Raw genomic sequence first — 21,541 nt, 5'->3', positions numbered from 1 at the left:
CATAAACATAATTGTTGGAGTCATTCCCTTTGTACTGAGACCTTCCAGGTCAATGTTAAATCTGTGTTTGGCTGTCTGCATTTCTGTGTGTTTTTGTTGGAGAAATGAATCTGCAACGTCAAAAAATGTCAAGTGGAAGTGAAAGGTCAGTTCCAGCTTTAAATAATCTGTATCCATTTTTTTTTTTTCATTTGAACTTGTGTGCCCTGGAAATGAGCAAGCATCAAGATGAAGGATGGATCATAATCTTGTGTGCAATTATCAAAGTAAAGGCCTTCAGATGAAAAGGCAGTTCAGATTTGAAAAAAAAAAAGATGATGCACTAAATCCATACATGTAAACCAGGGAGGATAAGCAATGATATAAAAATAAAAAAAGTACAAATAAAACAAAGAAATCTGCTTATCCTTAATCCGTCCACCGAACCAAAATATTACCTTTGACTTTGTATTTGCAGTGGAGGAGATAATGCAAGAAAAAGATGCGAGAGGGTCTTTACACATGAGAGATGTGAAGAACTTTTTATATTTTTAATAACATGACAAGTAATCATGGGTGAACTAGAACATTTTATTTGGGAGAGCAGGAGGGGGACAGAAAATTTTGGAAGGGTAGCAAAACACCAGAGTGGAAGGCCATCACGAATGAATGGACCAAAAATACACACTTTTATTGTGGTTACTGCTTTTATGTCATTTAAAAACATTGCTTTTGCTGTTTTTGCTAAAAGAAGCTGGAATCTATGATTTCCTAATCTTTGTCAACATTGATACTAATATTGACTCTAAAATTGAAGGGGAAAAGTCCCAGCAAACACCCCCCCCCCCCAACATAAGTTCCAAAAAAAATACAAAAAAAAGGAAGACTGTCATGAATAAAAACAATAAGAAATTAATTTATGATAAAACTGCAAACAGAAAATATATTTTTTCAAGAAAAAGAATGGAATATAATACTACATGGAAAAACTCTAAAAAAGATGATTTAGTTTTAGATTATCAATACTGAATTGATCATTTCTGCAGCATGGATCCAAAAAACCTCCTGCTTTTAGTTCCAAAAAGCCAAATTCTTTCACACTGGCTTCAATAAGCGATCCTACCTGTGCAAAATAAAAAAGTACAAACTCTAAATCTTGTCCACTTTCGTGTTTTTTACAAATCTCATAAAAGGTTTTCAGAAAACTCTACCAGTGTTTTTTAAAATATTAAAATTAGTGAATGTATCTACTATAACTATATTCCAATGATTTAGACAGAGCTCACTTTTGCAGAAAAAAGCTAATTACAAACTTTATACATTCAAAAAAAAAAACAAGACAAAAAAAGTTAAAATGTTACATTTTAAAATTTCAAGTTCATAATATTACTAAATGTCCCTAAATAAATATCTCTCTTTTTTGTTTTTTTGTCCGGATGAGAGCAGACAGACCATTCAGAACAGAATAAAGAGACATAAGGGTTGTGACACACTGAAGCTGACGCAAGAAAAGAGCAAAAAGAAGCTGGTTGAGATAATGGAAAGATTAAAATGAGGCAAAAATGCAAAGGCAGAGTCTGAATCAGCAGATTTAAAGTAATACAGAAAAAAAAAACGTATAAGTGTCTTTGCAAAGGCATAAGTAAACAGCACTGTAAAAACAATCTAGCACATAAATTGATGAAACCTATCATTTTTTAGCTTTTTTTCCTCTTTGATATGTAACTACTAAAGAACTTGGATGGGGTAGTATATCGCCAAAACAAAATATCAAAGTTAGACAGATGGAGGAGATTTGATGTGTTTCCTGCAAGAATTTGCAGTGTCCCAAATACCAGTGGTAATGCAAATACAACAAATTAGTGTCTGACTACGGCTGGCATAACTCAACTTTAAACACCATCATCAACATAATCAGTAGCAATCATCATCATCATCTACAGAACTGGTAGTAATGGTAAACGTGCAGTTTTTGTGAACATAAAAGAAATGTAATTTCCCAAAAGAAAATCTACAGCTAAACGTAGCATGGTGGATGTTATGTAAGTTACTTTCCTTGCATTACATGCAAAAACAAAATACAAATATCTGTGGAGTGTTATGCAATAAGGTTTACAAATTATTGGTATTAATGTAGCTTATTTTTGTCATCTGCTTTAGTCTAGAAAAAAAAACATTTTAGGTATCAATAAAAAAAACAAACGTTTAAAACTCCCCCAGATTGAATAGAGAACCTAAGGCCTCAGAAAGACTTGGGTTAGGGTCACTGCTGAGTACAGCAACACAACAGAATAGTTATAACTCAATGCAAAAAACAAAACAAGACTTGAGTCAGTAATTTATGTAAAAAGGGAACCTAAATTAGGTTAAAGTGGCTTACAAGAAGCAGAAAAGATGGATTGTTTGCAGAATAATATTTTCCTCAAATGCTTCATGGACTTGTTGCTTTGAACGATTACACTTTGGTTGGTTAGTGTGTTGCAACACACAAGCAGCTAGACATGTAATGAGTCAAATATGACTTAACATTCATTAGTAATGCCTCACACTACCTTGTCACTGCAAATATGTGACTGTAATGCATTACTTTTGTAATGAGTTACTCCCAGCACTGATGAGACACAGAAAAAAGCTGCTCTAGTGGGGCAGATTGCTGAAACAATTTTTCACTTGGTGATACAAGCACCAAAATTGGTACACAGGTGCTTCAGAACCTCCTCTTTCAGAAAAGCACGTTAGCCAACTTTTTCAAGGTGGCCGCCATTCGTACCAGTATGAAACAGTATTTGCACTGACAATACATCAAAATATATGTTTTTTGACACGAGGAATCGAGTTCTGCAATCAAAATTTCAATATCATTAACCGTTTTAGTGATATGAAGACAATTATTTGAACTAGCACTGTCTCAGTGATGTTACCGATGTGGTATCTCAAATTGTCGTGACAGAAGCACAAGTTACTATGACAAACTTAACTGACTTGCTTGAATGTAGCCTGAATCATTGTTTTACTCTTTGCATTTACAGCTACACAGTTGTGTGCACTTCAGGGTGTAGCGATAACATTTGTATGGTCCCCGACATTCACCCGTGCAACGACATTTTGTCAGCTGCTGGCAGGACTTGAGCAATGGGTGGGAGGGTTGACCAAAGAACTTCCTAGGCTTCACCATTTTTTTGCCAGACTCAGTTGCCAGGGCTTTCAGATTACATTGTACATAGTGTTGAGTGGTCCCATATGCTCACATACTGAACCAGAGATGCACTAGTTGGTGGAAGGGAGTCATAGGGTCTTTCCTCAACTTGAGGGGACAAACCCCACCTTCCTCAACATATTTACTTACAACTGCATCTCCTAGCTGGGCTGATATGTGGAGCACTCGATCATATGGGATACTAAGACCATGGGCATGCAGCATTTCCACGAGATGTCTTTTTCTGGTCTTAGCATGAACAGACATCCCAATGTAGACTGGAAGTGGAGTCTCTCTTTCATTAGAATACCTTTTGTGGTAGCACTTTCTTTGTACTTGGCAAAGCAGTTGTACTAAAGGAGTTGAGCCATTGCCAGATCAGTTGTAGTTGCCCCAAATCTGATCTGAGACTTTACGTAAGCCCCATGCTCAATCATACAGACGAATTGAAACAAAGCTGAAGGAAAGGAATTGTACACTGAATTGTCATACACTTGTGTTCCACTATGTGCTTACGCAATATCTTAGCAGCTTTAGCGAGGATGATTGCATCAGTGTAGGAAGATGCTTCTGACAACACTGGGCCAATGTCTTTGTCAAATGCTAGGAGTACATCTTCTTGTATGCTACAAGTCCAGGTATCTCTGACTTCAGCCTTTCTTTCTGCCTGGTAGAGTTCACATCAGGTATGTCTGTCCCAAACTGCTCTAGTCACTCTAGTGCTGTATCTTTTCTCAATGACATAGGTCAGGAGTTCAGAAAAGACCAAAGGAAAACAATCTTTTTCTTGGGATGACTCGAGTGTTTCTTTGTTCTTTTGATCAATGTGTGCCCTCTCTCTGTTATACAGAGCAGTCAAGCAAGAGCAATGGTATTTCAGTTCTAAGGCCACCACGTCTCCACCACTCAACAGAGCCAGTAGTCTACCATCATTGAGGTTACGGGCATATTCATTGAGCCTCTCATTCAGTTGCATGGTCATGGCTTGCCGCAGTTCTGACGCTCTGAAGAACTACACTTATATCGTGTTGGAGGAGACTTCAACTCCTCTTTTGTGTCTGTCTGACAAAGGCAACACTTCCCCCAGGCAGTCTTGGCTCCACTACTCAATGGGTTATTCGCAGACATCTTGCTTATACAGTTGAAGGCCAAGGGGCTATCCTTTTACCGCTTAACTGTTAAAAAAATAAAAGCACATTGAAGTATAAGATACAACTAGGTTCAGGCCTTTGTTGCTTTACACCTAGCCAGATCGTTCATCCAACGCTATTTAGATCCCGTGCGATCTGTACACCTTCCAGGTAACTAAAGCCCCATTACCCTTGGCTCAGCTCTCCCGCGCTGGCACACCCTGTCAATTCAAGCGCGGCTATCTAACAACTACACTACAATTAACTACAATTCTTGTTGAGATGCATAAGGGGCTAATTAGATAGCATTTGGGACTCTTATAGATACTACTGTATAAAGTTAGTTTACCACTGCAACAGTTAGTAACTACATCTACAGTTAGTACACTACAAGCCGACGCTGAACCCCACCAGTGTGCCCTGGTTGTGCTTTGACATCCCTCTCTTAAGGTATCAAAAGCCAAAAGTTTTAATTTTAAACTAAATTGGTGTAACAAATAATTGGCAGTGGACATGTAAACCTTTTCACCACAGAGCATAGAAACAAGCAAGGTCATATTTGAAAACATCACTATATACAGTAATCTATGAGCCGCCATTTTGAAAAATGGTGGCCACATTGACATTTTCAAGGCATAATTGGCTTTATAATATGAGAAAACATTCATTTTATTTTTGGATCATAAAAAATTTTTGTTGATCAGAGTCCTCTTCAAAAATTGAGATTTGTCAGGTTTGCTTCAGCAGCCATCTTGAAAACTGGCAGCCATCTCGAATTTTCTGATGCTAACATTCTTTTCTCAAAATGTACGGTCTGAATGTCATTTGTGCCAATTTTGGTGCTTGTATCACCAAGTGAAAGATTCTTATGAAATATTGAGATAACCTGCCCCACTACTCCAACCAAATCAGCTGCAGGAGTTTGAAGCAACCAAAAAGGGTCTGATTTAAACAGATATTTTAAATATATCAGTGAAAAACCATCATGAACAAATTTAGAAATGCCCATGTCTATATGGGTCATATTTAGGTTCTGGATCAGAATAAAAGTTTAAGAAATTAATAAAAACGTTGTTATTAAATTTAGATATTTCAGAATTTTATTATCTAAGCTTCGATGATAACAAGAAGTACTGAAAATTTTGAAGGTAATACATGTAAAGATGTTGCCAAGCTGAAAAAACCAGACTGAACATGCCACCTTTATGTAATTGTCAGTCAGGTTTCTCACACATTATCTATAAGATTATCAAAGGCCTATCAAGCAGAAATATCTTCCTCACATTTCTTGACATGTCTGGCGTGTAAGGATGCGCACTTACCCCTTTCACATTAGACTTCGAGCTCCAGTGTTGACGTTCTTTCGACTACAGTATTTCTATAACCATTTACGTATTTAACATAATTCTAACAGATTTCTAAGCGGAGAAAAGCAGCCTTGAGCTTTACAGTAGTGTAGTGCTTACGCAATAAATGCAAGTTACCTGATTCTGTCGCTGAGAAAATCAGCTTAGCACGATTATGCAACACTAGTATTGCATTGTGTATCAATCAGTGCAAAGCCGAAAGGGAAAGCAGCATTTCTCTGCATCAGAATCAGCTGATTTACGTTGATTGTTTGAACGGTGTAGGAGTTACGGTATGTCAGAGAACATGGGTTATTTTAGTGTCGGCAGCCACAGCTCCAGTGTTAGACGTTAAAAGGTTTATACTTTTCTGTTCTGAGTAAAATTGTGTAAAAAAATATAATCTAGAAATATCTTAAGAAATGCGAAGTTGTATTTTTATTTGTTTGTTTGTTTACTTTCTTAAATCAAAATTGTCATACCATGGTTTTCTAACAAATATAATATGGAGTGTCAATATTGACGATGGGGAGGGTCATAGATCCACAGGTGTTTGTGTGTAAACCAACAGATATTGTCCACAACTGACAATTTTTGCTGAATAGTCTCCAAAGTGTTTCATGTAAAATAATTACAGTTCATCAAAGCTCCATATATGCACACTCAATTATATGTCTGTGTTCACAAAAGTCAGATGGCTTTCATGGTCTTCTGCCAAACACAGAGAAACATTCAAAAAGACCCACATCTGAAACCTTTGATCATAAACCATTTATCATAATCATCTGAACTTTTGTTCTTTCAAATGGCAGATTCTATAGAGTGCTTGACCAATAAAAATAGACATCACTGAGCTGAAGCCAGAGCTGGCAAAGCAGATTGTGGTCACGATGTGGTCACTGATTCACATTGATCCCATTGTCACATGTTTGTGTGCAAATTATAGCATGCATAAAGAGAATTTCCTTTTCTCTACAAAGCATATTTACATTTGATTCAGGAACAGAAATATTCCATTAGTCTCTAATTATTGTTTGGTCTAGATCCAATTAGTGGTAAGTGATAACAGAATGGGCCATATTTGTCTCCTGTTAAAACTTAACCAGCCAAGGAAACGTGCACAGATAGAGCAGATGATATGAAATGATACCTTTACCTTGAAATCTTGGTAAAACTAACAAACAAACAAACAAACAAACACAGGTCTTGCATCTGTCGTACACTGAGCTGAAAAGAGTTTTGGTTGAACATTGTCAGAGTGGGAGTTTGTCCAACATCCTGAAATAGTACTAGATTTGTCCCTGAAATTCTCAGAGTCTTAGACGGTATGAGTGGGACCAACGTGAATCTATTCTCCAATCTACTCTCTCAGCCTTTCCTCTGCAATGTCTGATCTAAAGTTTTATAGAAAAAAAATTAATATACACTTTAAGTATCAAAAGAGTGTATGTATAATCCCTGCATTAAAATCTTTTCAACACTTCTGTTTGTGTCATGGCTGACAATGACTAGAACAGACCAAGACGCTGAAACCCTGAAAGATCACGCTCGAAGCCTTTTGGCAAGATCCGTGGAGGGAGAGTTCTGGAGGCACCCGAGACGAGGAGAGGATCGGATGGTGAGTATCACTCTCGTAGCAGTGGAATTCTTGAGGCGAGGTTACAAAGATCTGGGGGAGTGTTGGTGGAGCGTGGCTCGTGGCTTGGCGTGGCTGGAGGGCTTGGCGTGATGATGACAGGAGAGATCGTGGCGGAAGTTGGACCCAGGCAGGCGTTTGGTAGATGTAGTTTGTCCCACAGACAGGAATAACAACTTGAGTCATAGTTCAACAACTATGAGAGATTCACTAGAAAGCAATGAACATGAGGAACACATGAGACCAGGTACCTTACCATAATTGGCAATGCACTGCCGATGAATACGGGAAAGCGGCCATCGGATATACTGCAGGGTTGATGATGGAAGTGCCAGGAGCTGGGTCCAATCAGTGGGAGGAGTGGAAGCGAAGGGAGGGGCGAGAGGACTCCCGGGGGTACCATGACAGTGCTGATGGACAAGCAAGTAAAAAAACATATAATCCCTTTGACAGCTTGAGGTCACCAAAATGTTTGTTCTACATTATATAATATTTTTGGTTTTTTTTACATTAAATGCCTTCTTACAAAGTTTTTTTTGGTATGTTAATCCAGCTAACATGTAGCAGTATCACACTGTGATTAGTCTGATATGAGACGTGTGTGTTAATGAACATAGTCACAGTATTGTTTGTTGTAGCGGTCTTTGTATTTTATGTGTTGCAAACAAGGTTGAGTAAAGCAGCGGAGCTACAGGGGAGAAAGGGGGGGGGGGGGGGGCAGCTGCCCATCCAGCAAAAAGCTTGGCCCCCAACTTGCCCCCAAATTTTTTATTCAGAATTAGTAACATTATTGACCATCAATGCACACTTCTTTATGCATTCGAAATAGCACCTCGGCTAAAAGAACTACTGTTCCAATAAAATTAAAAATAATAAAACATATTTTTGATCTTTTATTTGTAATGGCCTTCCATCTTGCTGTTCTCATTTGGATTCTTCCGAAGTCTTCTGCCCCCCCCCAATGTTCTAGCTATACCAATGGCAAACATTATTATGCATTATACTGTGTTTGTTTGTATTTCTGTGTCTGTGTGTGTTACTCAAAGCTCACCTTTCTGTTCCAAGATTTGACACTAATAAAGATATACAAAACAATAATCAAATACCTACTGAAAGCTGGTGACAAATAAAATATTTTTATTGACTCCTATTTCAAAATAAATCAGATTTTACACTATTAACACTAGCAGTTTTGATTGTGTTATGAAGGATTTTTTATTTATTTACAAGTAGTTGGGTGGATTTATAAAAAGAGACTTTAGGTTGTCTTCAGGAGCAAAAAATTATTTTCATAAAAGCTCTTTCTGTAAAAATAAATCTATATACAATAATAGTAAAAGAGTAAATGAACCTTCGATAATGTAACATATTATGGAAATGTAGTTGTGATTATTCAAATCTTGTTTAATTTTTTGTCTTCATAATTTCATTCTTAATTGTTTCTTTATTTGTTGACAGTTAAACTTTTGTATTGTGTAACTGGTTACATAATTCTTATGACATCATAAAAAAAATCTTTGCTGCAAGAGAAAGGCTCTGTTGCTAGGCAACATGATGTAATGCTCAAAACACACATCATCAAGGATCAATGATGTCACCAATGGCTTTATGATGTCATTATAAAAACTGTTATATAGAGGTACTTTCCAGCAACTTCCAGTACCTTCCTTTTTTAAAGGCACCAGTTTCACTCACATTTCTGTGTTGGAGCATTTTTGAAAGTCATGTTTCGACCACTGGGCAACTTTCTAAGGAAAATTTTTTTTCTTGATACCGAACCTCCAAATTCTCAAGATGGTGCCAAAATCAAACAAAAAGGCACCAAAAGGAGAATCTCTGAGGACAGCCAAGAATCTGTAACACCGGAAAAGAAAAAAAGGGAAATTGAGTTTCCTTCTCAAAAAGAAGAATCTGCACGCTCAAAACCTGTTGGTAGCAGAAAGAGAAAGGCATCTGATACGGAACAACTACCAACCAAAAGAAAGAAAGAAAGCACAGATGAAGAAGAAGACCCAAAGCTTGAATTTGAGGCAAAATATGTGGAGCTGAATCCACTTGGTGAAGGTGGTTGTGGATCTGTGTTTAATGGCTATCGTAAATCAGACAAGTTAGTGGTGGCCATCAAGCACATCCCAAATGAGAATATTTACTGCACCAATTTTGACGAGAGTGGAAGAGAGTTATCTGTAGAAGTCGCTGTGATGTTAAAACTTCAGTCTGGAACATCAAATTCAGCCGGCAGCAAAGCACCTATCACCTTGCTAGACTGGTATGTGCTGCCACATGAACTGATTTTGGTGTTAGAGAGACCAATGCCAGCATCAGATCTTCACTCCTACATTGAAAGGCGTGGAGGTTCATTAAAAGAAAGTGAAGCCAAGATTATCCTCAAACAACTGGTAGAGGCAGCCATTAACCTTCAGGATGAAAAGATTTTCCACAGAGACATCAAACTAGAAAATATCTTGATAGAGATGTTTTCAGGCGCCCCACGAGTTCGTATCATTGACTTTGGACTCAGCTGCTTCACAGAGACAAATTCAAATCATAACACCTTCTATGGCACTGATTGTCACGTCCCTCCAGAATGGCTATTTCGGTATCAATACAGCGCTGGCCCCACAACGGTGTGGCAACTGGGAATTGTACTTTTTGATTGCCTCCACAACAAGCGCTTTAATTCATCTAGTTTTATAAGAAGAAAGATCAAAATCAACAACAGACTTTCTAAAGACTGCAAAGATTTTTTGAAGCAGTGTTTTACCAGAGACCCAAAGGATCGTCCTACTCTGGAACAGATTCACCTTCACCCTTGGCTCAACTAAATCTTACAGTAAACATTTCAGCCAAGGGCCAGCCAGTTGTGTTCCAGCTACTACAAAGACAGATATGATTGGATAAGATTGACAAGAAAATCTATACCTTTGAGGGAAAAGAGGCTGTTCCAACAGCATAAGAAGCCAGACATGGTGCAATGTCATTTAATATTTGTAAAATATATTGTCTGTACTATATTAACATTATAACTCAAACAAAACAACATTGATGTAGAAAATTAAAACCCCTTATAGTTTTTAGTTTATTAGCTCTTCCATTGACAAGTGGGTTTTTCTATAGGCACCACAGTTTCAGACACAAATTTAGTTAAAATAGTAGATGTACTTTAGTATTAGTAATAGATACCCCTAAAATTAGACTAGTGAAAATAGAGTCAAATACATTAATATTGTCTATACAAAATAAACATTATAAATCAAACAAAACAATAATGATATACAAAATATCATAGTTACTAGTTTATGAGCTCCTCCATTGAAAAGTGGGTTTTTCTCTAGGTACTATGGCTTCCCACATTAATTTTCTTCAAATAGTAGATGTAATTTAGTATTAGTAGTAGCTAACCTTAAAATTAGACCAGTGAAAATAGAGGAAAATACAGTAATATTGTCTGTACTAAATTAACATTATAACTTAAGCAAAACAATATTGATGTAGAAATTTCAAACACATCATAGTTTTAAGTTTATGAGCTCTTCCAATGACAAGTGGGTTTTTCTCTGGGTACTCCGGTTTCCCACACAAATTTAGTTCAAATAGTAGATGTACTTTAGTATTAGTAAGAGAGAAGCTAAAAATTAAAATAGTAAATAAAACAGGGTTAAGGTTAGGGTTTGGTTTTTTTACAAACAGAATGGCAAATTAGGCTGTTTTGGCAGTATAACAAGAAGACTGACATACCATAATGTATTTTAGTAGTAGCAGATAAAGATCAGTATATTAAATAGTGGACAATATGATAAAGGACAAAGGAGAAATAAAGTTGTTACAGCACCATAATGGTTAGCAAGACATTGCACAATGTGGTTTAATTTTTGCAGAGATGCTAACATTTAGACAAGTAGATCAATTAGAATAACATAAAGCAGTATAGAAATAAAAAATATGATTAAAATAATGATGAAACAAAAAATGGTAAAAATCATAGTTTTTAACTTGTGAACTCTTTCAATTGGCCTGTGGGTTTCTCTCCGGGTACTCCGGCTTCCCACACAAATTCTGTAGTTTTTGGAAAAAAAAAAGTAACTCCGCCAGAGTGACTTTGCCATCACTTTGCCGGTCCCAAGCCCGGATAAAGGAGAAGGGTTAACTTAATAACTGTAGGAAAAACTATCCTCAACAGAATACCAATCATTGGTTTTTCTCTACGAGTTGAGGCTGCTTTACTCAAAGTTTTTTCCTTCAGCACATTGCTTTTCTGTTTTATAATATATGTATAATATATAACATCCACGTGCCAGTTCCAAAAAAACAAAAAAAAACAACTGTCACCTGCCTCAAAGAATATTACAAATATCTTCTTTCACTTTCGGCTTCTCCCATCAGGGGTCGCCACAGAGAAACAACCCTCCCTCGAGGATGAGTCGCATGGTTAACTTGGCAATGTTTTTACGCCGGATGCCCTTCCTTACGCAACCCTCTCAATCCAACTGGGCTTGGGACCGGCACAGCAGCAGAGAAGGGAATAGGGGGCAGCCCGGATTTGAACCCTGGTTTCACGGGCGGAAAAATTTGAATAACATATTACTGTAGTTTTCTGTTTTCTATGAAGAGGCGGAAAGGCTGACTTTATTTTTATTTATGTCATTGATCTAAATGGCTTTGATGCTCTTCACTCTCGAGCTGATTGTATTTGCATGTGAATGAAGGTGTCATTGCCATCACATTGGTTCACTGTAACTCTGGTTATGTGAATAAATGGGCTTTTAGACTGTTGTTCACAGTCGCCGCAGTTACATGGGCAGAATATCTTGATCGGATCAATGTTCGGATTAAAATTCAACCGTGCACATGGGATCAGAAAACCTTTTTCCGATTAGAACAAACGTTCCCATGGCTCACACTTTCGGTAGAAATTAATCATTTGGGCATGCGCAATAGTGTTGAAAAGGACTGAGCGACATTTATTTCTGCTTCCCCAAACTCGCTGCGTGAGCTGGCGGCTCTCTTGAGTCCTGCAGCCGCTAACCCAGAGCGGCGGGACGGCTCGCAGTCTGAATTCTCCCACACATAACATAACAAACAAAAAAAACACGCACACCGAACAAGCATCCTCCTCCCCTCAGACACGGAGTTATTAATCCAGCTCCTCTGCTCACTCGGGTGCCAGTGGACCGAGTGAGCGTTGGGGGGCACGAAGTGCTCCTGCCCCGCATCTCCCTCGTGAGTGGTGAAAGAGAGGGGAGAGCCAGCGGGGCGAGAGCGGAGCGGCGCTTTTCATGGGGCGTCCGCAGAGCAGCTGGTCGGTCCCATATGCGCTCCAAAGCTTTCTCTGAGCGAAACACCGTCTATGCGTGACGTAAACCAGAGCAAAAGTGACACACTATCGTAATGACCGTTTACATGCTCCACGATCGGATAAACGATCGGTATAACCCACTTATCTCGATCGAAAGAAATTCTGATCCGAACGAGTCTGACCGGCGCAGAGTATTCCGAATGGCGCGTTTACATGACGCATTTTCTTTCCGATCAGGCAGTCTTTCCGATTACTTTTGCCCATGTAAACGCGGCTATTGTTGAACATTAAAAGTAGTAGTATTAAAACAGAGGTAAATGATGATTAGTCTCCCTCTTTCCGAAAACACATAAAGTACCGTAAATTCCGGACTACAAAGCGCACCCGATTACAAGCCGCACCCACCCATTTTCACGTGTTTAATTAGTTTTATACATACACAAGCCGCGTCAGAGTACAAGCCGCGCATGTGTTAGGCGATATTGTCATCCTGACAGATCACGGCCAGTATCCCAGAGTGAGTGCAATTAATTAGCACATTGTGGGTGGTGCCAGCTTTGCCTCTGGGTCACGTATTTGAGTGTATCGACATCTGTCAAACAGCATGGACCTCTATTCTGTTCACAAGTTCCTCAGTTATGGTGTTTTTATTTCATTTTTTTTTACTTATTGACAATGTAGGTATCATACATAAAATTACAAACAGTAACCATATAATCAACATTACATCCCTCAGTTATGATTAGGAAATTTACATCCGCGATTCCACATTTCCCATGAGTCTTAGGGGCTAAAGGCGGGGCCAATGCCCGGCTCGCCATTCTGTTGTACGTGTTTAAGAATGAGCAAGTATCAGCAGTGCATGGAGGGGTGATCGGGTACAGCTCTCCTTCCGCTTGTGTCGCGGCAGCGTTATGGGAGTAACAGGGCTGGTTAAAAAACACACCGGTAAAATACAGCAGCGGCGACTGAAAAGCGCGCGCCTCAGCGTGATACGCGCGCCTCAGTGCGGCGCGTGCGTCAGAATTCAGAAGCCTCTGCGCTCCGCTCCCGCCCCGCGCGCTCCTTGTCTCCCCTTCCTATCTACTCCGACACCTCTGGCCAGGGCGGCTTCAAGGAGGAGCACTTCGTCCCCGTTGCGCCGGTGGATGGAGCAAATCGTTTCTGTGCAAAGCAATTGGACTTAATACTGTACGTTTTGTGTATGAGGGGCGGGTGCGTTGTTACGTGTGGGAGCCTTCAAACTGCCATCGGCCCCGCAGCTCAATCAGCAGGAGAAGATGTCTCCAGCTCACACGGAGGCTGTGACTTTTTCAAAGCAAAATTCCGCTTTTACGGTTTCCTTAGAAACCATAAATGGAGTGTAAATTCACTCCATGCGCTGTTCTCTCCGTCACGCAGCAAACCGGCTTTTCCAAACCCGTTGGTGACGGTGGACTTTTTTACGCTGCTTTTAACGATTGCTTTTAACTTGAAAGCTTCATCATATTGTAGCGGCGATCTGGTGCACGTTGGGTCTAATGGCACCAAAGGATTCTGGGATGCGGCCGGGCATGCGTGTTTCATTTTGTTGAACCATGACTGAAGTGTCTAAGACCTGAAGTCAAGTCCATGCTGTTTGGCTGCTTAGATGTGTGATGAATATAAATGCCTTGTGCTTGGTGTTAGATAAAGAATTCAAACTATTCACTGAGTTTGAAAGTACATACGTGGCGGCCGCTAATTAAATTCATAAATTAGCCGCGTCACTGAATAAGCCGCAGGGCTGTAAGCGCAGGAAAAAAGTAGCGGCTTGTAGTCCGGAAATTACGGTACTTACTCTCGCAGGCACACAATGAGGAGGAGCCACACTTCTGGATAACAAATGCATGCTGTATTTTTGGGGCAAATGACAGAAGCATGTTTAAAAATGTAATTCACCAGCTACAAATTAAACTGTTACCCCGATGTTTTAATTTTTAAAACCAAAAATTGTTGGAGTAATTTTTCTTCTATCTTTAAAAAGCTTTTATCATGTAAGGAAAAAGATGACTTTGAGAAGCTAATAGCAAAGAAAAGAAGGATAAATATATTACCAAAAGGGTGTAAAATAGGCAAAAAATTTAATTTTTGGGAAAAAAAACTGAGGTGCTTCAAAATGTATTTTTCTAAAAACTGTAATTAATTTGAAAGTCAATTTTTTTTGTAAATTTGTAAATGTTTTTGAACAAAAATGCTTAGTCAATTTATAACTTTTCCTGTCCCACAGCTGAGCAAACAGATGAGAGCGAAAGGCCTCTTGATTTTACGGTTACAACAGGGGGATGAATCTTCTGGCACATAAGGCGCATAATTATTTAAACCCATTTTATAATTTTGGAAAACTTTATTAATAATATTTGTATGTGTTTTCTGTTGGACCGGACAGAAAAGAAGAGGGAAGGAAGGATGTTAGAGAGGGAGGAGAAGTTTGGGCACAAAAAAGGGGGGAAAGGGGGGCTAAGGAAAATAGTACAATGATTATAGAAGGAGGAGGGACAAAATCCTAAAGCAACAAGTTGCTGGAAGTTTATAATTACTGTCAGGTGCAAACACTACTCAAAAAAGGGGCGGGGCCTATCCACACTCAAATGTTGCAAACATACCTGTTTGCTCCAAGAATATTCATATACAAACATGTCAACACTTTTTTTATTTAACCTTTATTTAACCAGGAAAGTCCCATTGAGATTAAAAACCTTTTTTCCAAGGGAGTCCTGGCCAAGAGACGGCACTTTTCAATACAAAAATACCCCACGCACACAATGCAACAACACCTCACACACTCGTACTTATGGATACCAACCAAGACATGCAAAGCATTTCATTCAGTCACGAATACTATTTCTGCAAAGGCGAGATGACACCTGTGCTCAGGTAAAGGTTTCTGTTCTGCCGGAATGGATGATGGAATGTAAGAAAAGAGGAAGAGGACCCACACCAAGACCCACACCAAGACCTACAATGAAGCAGCGGTGGCAGCCAGGACCCCCAAAAACATGTCGGGCAATCACGTCTGCCACCCAGGCTAGGGCCAGCAGAACCGTCACAGGGGCCCCCAGCCCAGGAGAGCAGGGAGGCAAAGGAGCACAGAGAGTGCAAGCTCCAGCCCAGCCAGAAGAATAGCCCCCCCGCCATGCCCAGCTCCCCCCGCCAGGGATGGGGTAGGGGACAGAGGATCAGAGGGCGTGCTTTCCTTATGTATCATACCTGTGTTTGTAACTAAAAAGTTGCTGTCATTCACCTTTTGTGTATCAGATTTCACTGATTCATACAGGTGGTTTGGCTGAGAGTTTTAACACCAGATCTCCTTCCTTAACACAACCCTGTATTTTATCTAAGCACAGGGAGACCCAGACTTGGGCCCCTTTGTGGCTACTGTATGTAATAAAAAAGACTTGTTATAAATTTAATTTCTTCTAAATACAAAGTCGAATGTGGAAAAATAAAGATTAAAGAATGAACAACTAAATAATAATGAAAAACTCAAACATTTAGAAAGTTAAAAAAACAAACAGTAGGATAATCTCCTCCACAGCCACCAACTTGAACATGAAATCACTACAGAATTATGCAGCTTAATCAGTTTGAGATGTTGTCAACCTGTTTTCTTAGAAGACTTGAACAGGCTGAAGGCTTTTCAAAAAGTATTCTGGATCATAAAAAAACATTCAGCCGTGGATTGACCTGCAGTTGACAGAAATCATGATTTTGGTCCAAATAGCTCATTTGCTGCAAAACCTTCTGCATTTTTTAAAAATGAGACCATATTTAACCCTTGTGCTATCTTAGATGACCCCACCCTTCCATTGACGTGTTCTCCCTACCATGACAAAGGTGGGTAAAGGTGGAAAGATTTCATGTAATCCATGGACACCAGTGAAGATCACAAATCATTGAAGAAAAAAGGTTCAGAGCACTGTCTAGTGGGTCTAGATGACCCAACTCCCAATGTTAAAGTGCCTAGGATAGCACAAGGGTTGACAGATGTGTGCATCCCGTATCAAAATGTTTCTTTCCAACATTGTCTAATTTCATCGCTTGTTTGTTTTTCTTTATAATTTTGCTGAAGTCGATTAGTAACTTATTAGTGACTAATTTCAATGAATATTGCTTTATGTTATCTTTCAAAAAAAAAAAAAAAAAAAAAAACTAAATCCCAAGCTCATTCAAATTTATTAAAAATGATCACTAAATCAGCACATTTTTTCCCCTATAATTAACCAATATTGCCTTTATTTAATAATTGTTCACCAAATATGCAACACTATTTGAAGTTCAAGCTTCATATCAGCCTTAAAAAAATACACATTTTATAAATGTTTTTGTTTTTGTTTACAATATTAAAATGAAACTTAACATCTATGTAAAGCTGCAATGAGTTATCTAGTCCTCCAGGATATCCTTTGAAAGCAAATATTTATAATGTTTGATCTTTTTATGCAAACATAATTGTGTTGGAAAGTCTGAAGATGTCAAAGCTTTAGCTTACATGTAAGTCTAAACTTTCACATTAATATATCTATATATAAATTCACATTCAATTCACAGGGATAAGCTTAAATGCCAAAAGGTAGTAAAGCAACCCCAAAACGTCACGGATCCTCCGCCATCTCCACAGCATATGCCTTATTGCCTTCAGTTTCCACAACTGCTCCCATACAGTCCAGACTTTTTTGATGTTTTTGGAAGTTGCAAAATCTGTTGCTAAGAAACAAGCTCCTACCATGTGTGTAACTACTTTATAAGTAATTCTTCTAATCAAATGATGCCAATTAGTATCCAATTAATTTTTGTAATTATTTTCTCCACTCATGTGTTCTATAAAGACACCGTGGCAAGGCTTGTTATGCAGCAAATAAACTATATAAGTCTGACCAATTTATACATCCAGGGAACAGGCTTTCAAAGCAATTAACCTAACAGTAATTAGAGGATGCCTGTAAATGAATGGGCCAAAGCCAAACAGGCGATGACTCTAGGTGGTTTCTAATCATATTAAAAACAGAAACACTCTTTGGAAGAAGTTTAAGTCCTTCCCTTGCGTTCAATTCCTTTAGGTCCATGTTAAGTGCCTAACCTGTACCTCCTTACAAGCATTGGACAGAAAATGACTAACAGGCAGTCGATGTCCAAAGAGCAACTTAGAAAGCTTCTAAGAAAATTGTGAACTATTGCTGTTTTTTATCATTTTGTCAAAGTTTACCAAATAAACCATAACAAATAAGGTGGGAGGTTGGGGGCGGAGCCTCTGTCCCACTGCCAGATTAACCTTCCTCCCGTGTTAGCTTTTCATATACATCTCAAATGTTAACGGGTCAGTTTTGACCCGTGTCCTAAATCAGCTATAAAATACACTAAAAGCAATTATCTCTAATATTTTTTTCTCATTTCTTAGTTATCTTGTTAGGCTTCCTTTGACATGAAAATTGCTAGTTTTAATGCCTTTGGTGGGAGCCTCAGCTCTTTTTTTTGTCAATATGTCCCTCTTTTTTAATACAAAAAAATGTAAAAAAAATAACCTGTTATAGATTTAAAATCTAAAACGGGTCAATGGCGACCGTAACACAAGAGAAAGGCTAAACAAAATTAACCAACATTTGTCAGGAATAGAAAATAAAGCAAAATACATATAAAAGATCCTTGAGAGCAAGTCATAATTTTTTTATGTCAAACCTGACTTTTTTTACACCAGAGTCGGAAGGAATTTGCTTCCTTTTGCAACCTGCCTACAGTGTTCTTTTGAGGAACTTCAACTGCAATCCCAGTGAAGCGGGATGCTAGTGCGCCTGAAAAAGTTTCTTGCTGTCATCCTTTTGTTCAAACTTTCCCTTAACAAAGATGTGCACACTTGAGGTTGTTTATATTAAATATACTTAAGTACAGGTATAAGTTTAGCAAGTGTACTATAGACCAGCGGTCCCCAACCCCCAGGACGTGGACCGGTACCGGTCCGTCTGTCATTTGGTACCGGGCAGCACAGAAAGAATAAATAATATTCATATTTATCCGTCTACATTTGAAAGACCGGTTGTGAACGTTTTGTGACGTCATAATGGTCTGTGGTGTTTAAAAGGTTGGGGACTACTGCTATTGACCATGTAGTGTAGGAAGTATACTAACTGAATACTTCTTCAAATTTAATTGGAACATTATACATTTTCAGTATGATAGTACATAAAAGTAAACTTCAAATATATTGCCCCACTTTTGGCATAGACTAAGTATACTTAGTATAGTATACCTAAGTATACCTAGTGTACTTAATACACTTGGATAAACTACTACTTTTTGCTAAGGGTTATTATTACTGCAGCTCTCCAGTCGTGATCTGTAATACCAGACAAAGGGATAACAAAACATACAAAGGGAAATAACCAGAAACCCCCTTAAGACACATCTGTGGGGATTGAAATTGGCTCTTTTCAAATTTAAATTTTGCCCTTGGCTCCTTTTAGTTGGAAAGTAGACTTTACTGCTGCAAAAATTTCAGGTTGTAAACAAAGACATGCAAGCAGCAATATTTGTTGTTTTTCTCCCTTAGGCTGTTCTATGCCGTCCTTGTGTGTGTTAAGAAATGTTTAATGAGACTGTGGCATTTATTAATGAAATTGTGGCTTTTGGCGATTCATTTGAGAACACAAACAAATTTACCACCAGAACACTAGCACCACTGGCAGCATATAATTACCAGATTTATCAAATAGTGATGTTGAATAAAAGAGGGATTACATTTTCTTCAAGTACACTCGTGACTCTATAGACTAGAAACACAAAGCAAAGCAGAATGACACAAGAAATGTATTTATTTGAATCAGCATCTCCTGGTTGGTGTGCCCAAAGGCCTTGTTGGGAGGTAAATTGTCTCTGCCTGCAATGGAATAGAGCATAGTCCTGGGTACCCCACCTTCGCCCGATAGTAGCTGTGTAGGGTCCTTCCTGGGTAGGAATTGGCTGGTGTAGACAACTGATAGATAAGTTGTCTTCAAAGTTAGAGTGAAAAAATTCCTCTTTGGAAAGGCTTGTTATCAGACTAGCCAGTATTCTGAGATTACCTAAATTAATGTTAATGTGTTTAAATTCAACTTAATAACAATAACAATTAGTTGTTAGTAGGCTGCTAGAAGTTGAAGCCGGGGTAACTATGGTGCACTGGGGTTCTGTCCTCTTTTCTCATCTACTTCTACCCTCCCTCTCTCCTCTATTCTTGATCATTATTCATCATTTAGTTCTCCATGCCTCTGTTTGGTGCAGTGCAATTCATATACTGTCCCTCTTTCCCTCTCCCCTTCTGGGGAGTGGGAGTGCTGCCACATTCCAGTTGGCTCATCCGTGCTCCTGTTCCTGACCGTGTACCTCGTCTCTGGCTCGTCTCTACTACTGCTACTGCACCTAGCTGTGGATCCTGCCTCTGGCTTGTCTCTGCTCTGTACCTGGCCGTGTACCTTGTCTCTGCTCCTGCTCCCACACCTGGCTGTGGATCCTGTCTCCGGTTCGACTCGCGCCCCCGACTGTCCCCCGGCTGGATGAAGCTCGTCTGCTGGACTTTAAATATGTAGTTGTAGCGTTAGATAAGTTAATTCTTCTCTATGAGTTCTGGTAAATCGCCTGTCCGTCCTTCATGTGGACACCCCTGAGGTTTCTTTGTTTTTTCCGGAATCCAGGTTTTTTTTAGGAGTTTTTCCTTACTGTGAAGGGGGGTCTAAGGGCAGGGATGTCCAGTTTAGCTTAGACCGTTTGTTAGTTTCATTTAGTATTTTCTTATTGAATTCTACGCATTCATGATCCTTCTGATTTTATGTTTTACTTTTTCAATTACCTATACGAAGCCCATCGAGACGACTGTTGTTGTGAATTTGGGCTATACAAATAAAATTGAAGTGAATTGAATTATACGGTGTCCAAAGGTATATAATTTCTGGATGCGATTCGTGCAGCGAATTGGCGTCCACTGCCTCTGCCACCGCATATGTTCCTAAACCTGACCCCCCCCTGTGTATGGGAGGAGCTACTGTCCAAAGCTTTTAACCTCATCATTGCATGGAAGCATTGACTGTGCTTTGTATTTCCATTTGTATTGTATTTCCCAACTGCAGGTAAAGCAAAAAAATAAATAAAAAGGCACAATGAAGGAATAGAACATTAAAGACCCACCGCAATGAAAATCGTATTTTTGGTTTTCTTCTGTTCTTGCAGCATTTCCTTTTTCATGGTAGAGAACATATATAAAAGAATTTAAGAACAAAATGATTTCTGAGAATTTCTTTATTCAATTTGGGGTGAAATAGGAGCAGATGAAAAAAAATGCAGTTGGAAAAAGTGTCCTTTGTGGAGTGTCCTTTGGTGACGCAGTGGGCTAAAGTCTCCCTGATCTTCTCCATTTGGATGCATCCACTTGCAGACATCCATTAATTTTCCTCCTCTAAGCTGGCATCTGGTTCAAAATTGTATGGCTGGATGACGCCAATATTGCTTGCCATTTTTGTTGAAACACTAAAGTTAGGTTGGGGTTGTAAGGGGTTGTAAGCTAGTGGGAGAGAGTGTAAACAAAGGGATATCAGTGGAGGCTTGCGTCTGTGCCAACAGTACCGTCCACAACTCGGTGGTAAATTTCTAATGAACTCCTGCTGCTCTGCATAAACTATGTCCTAGAAAGAAGATAGGTTTTTTAAGTTTGTCTAAAAACAGCATAATTCTAAGCAGCAGTGGCTCAGGAGGTTTAGCAGGTCGTCCAATGATCAAAGGGTCAGCAGTTCGATCCCCGCTCCCCCCAGTCAACTGTTGTTGTGTCCTTGGGCAAGACACTTCACCCTCCCTGCCTCCAGTTTTGCCTCACTGGTGTATGAATGTCCCAGTGGCGGATAAAAGTGGAAAGATTTCATGTAATCTATGGACACCAGTGAGGTTCACAAATCATTGAAGAAAAAAGGTTCAGCGCAC

Source organism: Oryzias latipes, chromosome 1, assembly GCF_053564925.1.
Source record: "Oryzias latipes strain Hd-rR chromosome 1, Olatipes_Hd-rR_3.1".
Taxonomy (NCBI): domain Eukaryota; kingdom Metazoa; phylum Chordata; class Actinopteri; order Beloniformes; family Adrianichthyidae; genus Oryzias; species Oryzias latipes.
Note: the sequence above shows the minus strand (reverse complement) of the source record.